The sequence below is a fragment of the Helianthus annuus genome, chromosome 3, assembly GCF_002127325.2.
Source record: "Helianthus annuus cultivar XRQ/B chromosome 3, HanXRQr2.0-SUNRISE, whole genome shotgun sequence".
In the NCBI taxonomy this organism is placed as follows: domain Eukaryota; kingdom Viridiplantae; phylum Streptophyta; class Magnoliopsida; order Asterales; family Asteraceae; genus Helianthus; species Helianthus annuus.
Genome location: NC_035435.2, coordinates 80183601 through 80192729, shown reverse-complemented (window position 1 = coordinate 80192729; position 9129 = coordinate 80183601).

Genomic DNA, 9129 nt, shown 5'->3' with positions numbered 1-9129 from the left:
CGACTTTACGGTGGGTTCCCTTTAGGGAATCTTTTTTACAAGAGCACATGATTTGACATTTTGCAATGTTTAATCATTTTTTATGCTGAGGGGAGGCTTTACGAGTAAAGCAATGCGTAAAGCATTATCCGGGGACTAGGTCAGTATTTCCATACAACAGAAGTCCCGGGATAATACCCCAGATATCACTAAGCATAAAGACCTAGTATCTCAGAATACGGGACCTTTCAAACAAGATTTCGGGGGTTACCCATATATCCTGGAGGTGTTCCCCACGTAAACGCAAGTAAATTTTAGGTTTATATCCCAAACTGATCTACTGATTTTGTAAAAACCTATCGGCACATCTTTAGCGAGACTGCTTAATTGCATTTTAAAATGTTACAATTCTTTAGCGTATTGTGTCCGTCTAGCTGATGTACTATCATTTCCCCTATTCTACACAAGCTCTTTTTCAAGTTTTTCTAATGTTTTTGGATTTTTGTATTTTATCATGTTTTTGTAATTTTCTGCAAATTTCTCCCCCTAAAAAGAAAAAACATATTTTTGTGTTTTTGTTTTTATCGAAAAGCAGAAAATAAACTGTACAAACAAAGTTGACAACTCGACATAGTTCACGTCAGATCGTCGCCCAGCTCGGCTTCACATTCTATTACCCTCCCAGATTGCAGATTTTTCATCCCGTTCAATTTCAAAAGATAATAAAATCTCTTTTTGTCAAAGGGTTTTGTATAAAAATCCGCTTTCTGATCATCGGTGTGCAAGTGTTCAATCCGGATTAACTTTTTCTCGTGACAATCACGGATAAAGTGGTGATGGATTTCAATATGTTTCGTTTTAGAATGGTGAACCGGATTTTTAGTGATGTTTATAGCTGCTTCATTGTCCACGTAGATCGGAGTATCTAAGAACTGCAAACCGAAGTCGCGCATCTGCTGTTGGATCCAAAGGATCTGTGAACAACAGCTGGAGGCTGAAACATATTCAGCCTCGCATGTAGAGAGCGCCACTGCGGTTTGTTTCTTGCACTGCCAGGTGACGAGTCGAGTTCCGAAGAACTGGCACCCAGCAGTGGTGGACTTTGCATTCTGCTTGCAGCTTCCAAAGTCAGAATCAGCGAAACTTGATAAAGAAAAGTAACCCGATCGAGGATACCACAAGCCGATGCTTGGGCAGCCTTTCAAATACCGCAAGATACGTTTCACAATGGTCAGGTGTGACTGCTTCAGATTCGACTGATATCTGGCACATAGGCATGTCGGGTACATGATGTCTGGACGGGAAGCCGTGAGATACATCAGAGATCCAATGATTGATCGGTACAATGTCTCGTCCATTTTCATCTGGACGAATCCCGTGATTCTGTGCAAGGGGGGTTGATGCAGGACTGCATTCAGTCATGTCGAACTTGTCAAGCACGTCCTTCACATACTTCGTTTGATGAATGAAAATTCCATCGGGCATTTGCTCCACATGTAGTCCGAGGAAGAACTTCATCTCCCCCATCGAACTCATCTCAGACTTTTTCTTCATCACTTTCTCAAACTCTTTACACAGGTCGTCGTTGGTGGAATCGAAAATAATGTCGTCAACGTAAATCTGCACGATCAACAAGTGGCCTGCCTCTTCCCTGGTGAACAAGTGCTGTCTACTGTCCCTCTTGTGAACCCGTTGGCCAACAAGTATTGGGAAAGTGTCACGACCCCCGACCCACCCTGGACGGAATCGGGTGCCGTGAGCAGTCCCGTGGTACCGGTGATTATTTTTATTTTTAAAAACATTGCAGCGGAAATTTCATCAGGACCGTGAGTTAGGAAAAATATCAGAGTTTAGAAACACCGGATTTTTATTTAAATAGATGGAATAAATTCCATGTTTTACAAAGGTAGCTTTTAATAAAAATGATATTTCTTAATTTGATTTAATTAATAAAATAAGCCACTTTTTGAAGTCCTTCAGTGCTGGATCCAATTCTTACCCCAACATACTGTAATTACCTGAAACGTGTTTTAAAAAGGGTTTTGTCAGCGGGAAATACTGAGTGAATCATTCATTTTGATAAAATGACACATAGTTATAAATTACAGCATAAGAGCGATTACTATGGCAGTATCTTAATTAATATCTGGTCTTGCCACCCGTGTGACGATGGTCATACCACTATTGGGTCCAGTCACCCAATTAGTGACGTTTTGTCACTGTTAGGTCTTATTAGCCTAACCCATGTTAGGGCTTATTGCCTAACCGTGAGAAATTAGTAATATGCACAATACCCCACTAACCAGCGGTTAAGATAACCACGACTTAATCCCTGTAATTATAACACTTTGAAAATAATTTGGAGTATTGTAAAGCTTACTCACAAACTGTGAGAAACAATTTAAAAAGAAGAATGACTCACATTATAATCATGCAGTTTCATACGGCCAAAGTTTAGTCTACAGATAAGCCTTGATATATTGTAGATTTATACAGGTAGAGCTTAGCCTATTGAGTTAGCTTTGTAATCTAGTGCACACAACTAGGTAGGTAACTTAATACAGCAGTTACGTCAATTCACGAGATTAAACCTTCACAACAATTAATCAGTGCAATACTCGATAATTCAATCGGATTCACAACGAATAACAGAGCATAGTCCGAATTCGAAACTCTAATATTCAAGTCGAAATCACGACGAATAATCAAAGTACAAGCTCAATTGAGCAGCACTCGGACTATCGTTGGATAGTTATAATCGATCGGACGTTGAATCGTAATAGCGATCGAGTTATTACCCTGATTGCGGCAGCGTTTCGATAATTGTGTGTGTTATGAACGAATTCTGTCATAACTCAGCGTATACAGCGAGTTTTTCCGTCGTTCAAGTGCCAAATTTCAAGTCCCAACCCCCTCTATTTATACTGAAAATTTGACACCGTCGCGTAGCGCGAGGGGTACCCCCTATAGGCGTCGCGCTACGCGAGTGGTAACCTATGTTCATAGGGTAGCTACGTGTGTAACTAGGCTTGCTGTGTTGACAGTTTTATCAAATTCGATTTTGATTGAAAGTTATGAAGATAATCGTTGGCTAGGGTTTATCCCCCCTGAGTTTTAGGGGCCCTGATCCTGATTCCGATTGTTCTGGAAATTTTAGGGTTAGTGCAGAATTACTTGGGTTTCTCAATTAGGGTTTTCTTAATAGCTAATTACCATCCTAATTATGGATTTTAGTGGCAGTTGTTACAGAAAGCGTCTCGTACCAGGCTCTCGGGGCCTGGTGAAGTCCGTAAAGCGCTTTGTCCAGTAGATACACCTTGTTTTTGTGTAGTGGATCTGTGAACCCCGGCGGTTGCCCCACATACACTTCTTCTTTGATTTTTCCGTAAAGGAAGGCAGATTTGACGTCCAGCTGGTACACTTTAAAGTCTTTCCATGACGCAGAGGCTAGAAAGATCCGAATTGCCTCGAGTCTGGCAACCAGCGCATAAACTTCATCGTAGTCGATGCCTTCTTGTTGACTAAAGCCTTGTACCACTAGTCGCGCTTTGTTTCTCACCACGACACCTCTATCATCCCGTTTACACTTAAAAACCCACTTTGTTTTGATTAACTTTTGATTTTGTGGCAGATCGACGAGCTTCCAGACACCCAGCTTTTCAAATTGTTGCAGCTCCTCCTGCATCGCATTAACCCAGCTGTCTTCAGTCAATGCCTCTTTGTAAGTTCTGGGCTCGATCTGCGAAATAAAACACTTTAATAAGAATTCTTCTTGCAAATGAGCAACAGAAGAATAGAAACATGTAAGAGCTCGGTTTTGCTCTGACGGATGGTAAGACAATGTTCGAGGCATGAGAGTGTCAGGCACATTCACTTCCGATTGCAAGTTCGATATATCAACAATTTGATCAATGGTTTGATCCTCAGCTTCTATCGAAGTATCATTTGGTTCCTCGTCAAAGGTCGGAGCGGGTTCCACCTCTGAGTCATCAGAATCGTCAAATGTTGGAGCTGGTTCCTCTGGAGGTTCGTAAGCTGTTCCACTCGGTCCTGCTTCATCATTGTGAGTACCCTCGGTGGGTTGAGGAACTACTAGCGGTCTAGACACTTGCTCCTATGGCATATGTTGCTGATACTGGTACAGAAGTGCTAGTTCCTCATCACTCGGCTGAACCGGCAGTTGAAACGACTCCCAGAGCTTATCGTAATCGAACAAGAATCTTTGTCCGGGAAGTTGTGGAGATAGAGTGTGCTTCTGACAATCCACATGCTGGACTTGAATCACTTTCCCCAGGCACGGTACGAACACCCTCTTAAACGGGCTTGCGTAACCTACAAAGAAACCCTCATTTGATTTAGCACCAAATTTTCCGTTCTCATCAATAAATGTACAAGGAGACCCAAATGGCTCCAGAAATTCAAGATTCGGCTTATATCGGTGCAGCAGCTCAAAGCATGTCTTTTTGTACTTCTTGACAGTAAGAACACGATTCAACGTGTAGCAGGCTGCAGATACTGCTTCGCTCCAGAAGAAGATTGGTAGTTTGGAATCGGCTAACATTGTGCGAGCTGTCTCTATTAGGGTCCGATTCTTTCGTTCAGCAACGCCATTCTGTTGTGGTGTGTATGGCGCACTGAATTCATGAAGAATTCCCTTCTTATTGCAAAACTCGTACATTTTGTTGTTTTTAAATTCCGTTCCGTTGTCACTACGAATTCTTCGGATCCGCAGCTTATACACGGTTTCCATCTTCTTGAATAACATCATCAAAGACTCAAAAGTTTGATCTTTTCTTTCTAAGCACACGACCCATGAGACTCTGGTAAAGTCATTAGTCACCACCAAGCAATACAAATCTCCGCTGATGCTCTTTACGTTGACAGGCCCGAAGAGATCCATGTGTAATCTCTCAAGAGGTAACCTGATTGAATTGAGGATCTTCGGTGGGTGTGACTTCCGAGTCTGCTTCCCCTTTTTTCACGCTACACAATCATCATTCAAGTGAAAATTCTTTAGATTAACACCATCAACTAAATCATTGTGCACTAAGAAGTTCATTTTTCGAACATGAATGTGGCCCATCTTACGATGCCACATTATCGACTCCTTTTCAGTCGCTTTTGACTTTGACACAAAACATTGTTTCTGATGAGTTGTTGGTGTTGCGACGCTCATATCAAGAATATAAAGGTCGTTCTCCCGCGGAGCGCGCAACAACACCATCTCATCAGGGACTTTAAACCCCGGTTTCAAAACCACACATTCTGTTTTTGTAAAATGTACACTGAAAGCTTTATCACAAATTTGCGAAATACTGAGTAAATTGTTTTCTAACTCTACGATATAGTTCACTTTGTCGAAAGAAATCACGTCATTTATCAACGTTCCTTATCCAACTATTCTCCCACCTTGATTCCCGGCAAATCCTACATAGCTTCCATTTATGGATTTGACGTCGTAGAGAAGAGCTAACGTCCCAGTCATATGCCTTGAAGCACCACTATCCATAATCCACTTTGAAAGTATAGACTTGGGCAGCCCTTGCAAACATCAAATAAACTTATTCAAATAATGAAGCCCATGATTTCTTAACCTCAGACACACTTCCGAACACTACATCACCTTTCTCATCTGTTTTTGGAAAGTTAAATGTGACATTAGGAACCTCTTCTTTCACAATTGATTTTACTTTATTGTTTATCGGGGGAAAATCAGAAAGAAATTTATCAAGTTCATTTTCAAACTCAACAACGTCATCTTTAAAAACATTTGATTCAATTTTCAAAGCATTCTCCATCTTTTTGACCTCAACACATGGTTTCGACTTTGCAACCGAAGATTGGTTTTCGAAAATTTTTGTTTTAGAGTAAATTTTTGAAGTTTTGCGAGACTTAGAAGATTCGCCAACCTCGAAAGTCGATTTCGGCTTATCCTCCGACTTCAAAGATTCACCTCTCTTTAGAATTCGAATTGGAGAAACCATTGGCTTTTTACCTTTTGTATCAATCGGTGTTTTTGGTCGATGTTTTTGAACGATTGGTTTTTGAACAGTTGGTTTATTAACAATTTGTTGAACAATTTGTTTTTGAACACTTGGTTTTTGAACAATTTGTTTTTGAACACTTGGTTTTTGAACAATTTGTTTTTGAACACTTGGTTTTTGAACAATTTGTTTTTGAACACTTGGTTTTTGAACAATTTGTTTTTGAACAGGTTTCTCAATCACTTTCTTGCACTGTTTCGCTATGTGCCCGATTTCACTACAGCAATAACACACCCTTTCGTCATATTCAACAAAAGTTGATTTGACTGTCTCTTCTTTCAACTTTTTCGCTGCATTGAAATCGTCCACAGCCTTTTGACTAAAAATATAGTCCTTTTCATTATCTACACTTGGGCCAGCGACAAAAATATCATTCATCTTCTCTTTTGGCTTAATCACCTGCTTAGCCGTTTTCTTCTCAAAACCAATTCCTTTGTTTTTAAAATTGTTTTTCTTGTTATTACCTTTACCATCCCCTTCTTTCTTTCCCGAACTTGTAGGACGTGATGTAACAAACGATTTTTTAGGTTTTGAAAAGAATTCATTGTTATTAACCTCATTAATGTTCATTTCAACCAGCTTAAACACTTTTTCAACATTCTCAATCTTCACATTCTGAAGAGGATACTCGAAATCGGAATAAAGTTTGTCTGTTCCAATCATAGTGTATACCACCATAATCGGATTATCATTAGCACTCTTGTCATATTTCGGTATGGACCGATCTAAGAAATTACCCTCATCTTCAGAATCACTAACAACCTTTTCAGATTGAGACTTTTCAAATTTATCACTCTCCTCATCCAACACCTGATCGACAACTGTTTTGATAACCTATGATTCATTGTCGGTGTCGGATGCAGAGAATGTGACATCAATGTTTACAGGGAAATCATCCTCAATCGATCTCAACTTGAGATTCAAAGCAGCTTCCACCCCATCTGGATATTTCTGCGTATAATGTTTCCACATTGGGGGTGGAACGCTCTTAAAGACTGGTGCAGCATGTGGCTGCTGTGGGACAATCTGTTCAAGAACATACGATGAAGCCACATAACTCATCAACTTTTTATCAATCCGATCATTTTCAATTTTAGCCAATTCAAGCTCTTTTTTTAAGTGAGGCGATCGTGTCTAAATGAAAATTAACCTCAATTTGTTTATCAAACAGTGTTGCTTTAGCCAATTTTCTTGCTTTGTCGTTTTCAACACTTTCTTTTTGAATCATTTTGATTGACCTGGCAAGAGTATCATAAGCCTCTTTGACTTGTCCAAGGTCAAATTTAAGCATATCAGCATGGTGTATCAATTCCTGATACTTAAGTGTCTTTTTCAAGACACTCCATGCACGATTCTAAACACTGTTGGCATGGTGTTTCAGGGATTGAAACGACTTTTTCCACAACCTGCTCAACACAATCAATTTTACCGACATTGTTTAACTCAGACTCAGACATTTTGACTGATTTGATCTCCTGAACTCCAGATTTCTGATCAGACTCCTGTTTGACCGACACATTACTGACAGACTTTGACTTCTCGAGTTCTAAGTCTACCTCTTTGAGCTTTCCCATGAGAGCTTTGTCAGCTATGTCTTTTAATGTCTCTCCGGTCAGCTCTTTTGTTACGTCTATCATTTCTTCGACAACTTCTCTCTTCTCTTCAAATCTTGGACATGATCCTGTTGTCGGTTCTTCAAAATAACCTGCAAAAGATTCAAACACTTTAGGAGGCATTATCGATTTCATAGAACTTGCCAATACCTCCTGTTCTGACTGAAAATAATAGACTTCTGCAGCTATTTCTTCAATATTGATCACGTTTTCAACAGAAACCTCTTCAACAACAACTTCCGGTTCAGTCACCGTCTCAGGTACTTCCACTATTTCTGCCATCATGGCCTGCCCATCGCTTCCGGGGATATATTTATCCCAGCTGAAACCTTCAGCTACTTTTTCATCGTCTTGATTCACGATAAGCGCCTTTTCCGGTTTGTTCTCGATCTGCGGCCTCTGAACAGCTGGCTGTTGGTTTGGTCGATGATAGATCGCTTGCCTGTAATAATCGTTTGTGAACGGGTTTTGATGATTGTTCACTTCACGGTTAGGGCATTCTCTCTTGAAGTGACCACATTCTTTACATTTAAAGCACGTAACTTTCGACTTGTCGAACCCTAACTTTTGATCGGGACCTGAGAGACTGTTCCGGCCCGTGATTTCCATGAAATGTTGTGCCCTTCGAACCAAACTTGCCATGCACCACTTGATATCAATCAATTCAAGCTCTTCGGGATCGATTTGGTCGTAATCTTCCTTCGTCATATCAGGATTACCAATCCTCCCTGCCACCAAACCTTCATAAGCCTCTAGAATGGAAGCAAGTAGTGCAATGTGTTGTTTTGCTGCTATTTCAGTAATCTAGTTTCCATTCTTAATATTCACCGCAATGTTGCATTGCACCCCAGAAACATATGCCTAATTATTGGAACTTGTAGAGCTTTGAGGTGAAGGCTGTTCCTAAGCTTTCAAATTTGGTTCAAAGTTCATGAATGGGGAAGACTTGCTGGATTGAGGAGTGTTTGAAGAAGCACTTGAGGTGTTATCAGCAATAAAACCCGTCTGTATCTTTGGACTTTGATTGGTTGAAACTGGAGTGTTGCCTTTGTAATACAAAGATACATCTTGTTGCACACTCGCTGAGTTCATCTTCTTGTTATCTTCTCGATGAATGAGCTGAGGTTAAGATTCACAAAATCAGAATTATTCTTCAGCATCATTAAGTAAGTGCCCCATTCGTCATACGGTAAAGCGTCACACAACTTGTCAATCCATTCTTCATTCGTCTTTGTAATTTCCAACCGTTTCATTTCTACCACAAGATGACAGTATTGTTCAATTAATTGCTTTGTTGTTTCACCTTTAATCCCGGTAAAAATGTCAAATTCTTTCTTGATTAATGCTTTCTTGCTTTTAATCATCGATACACTGCCTTGGAACTTCAGCTTTAAAGCTTGCCACATCGACTGAGAGTTGTCATCATGTTGCAGTAAAACAAGAATATCTTCTTTGATGGCCTGTTGCAGAATGCTGACCATCTTCTTCTCAAC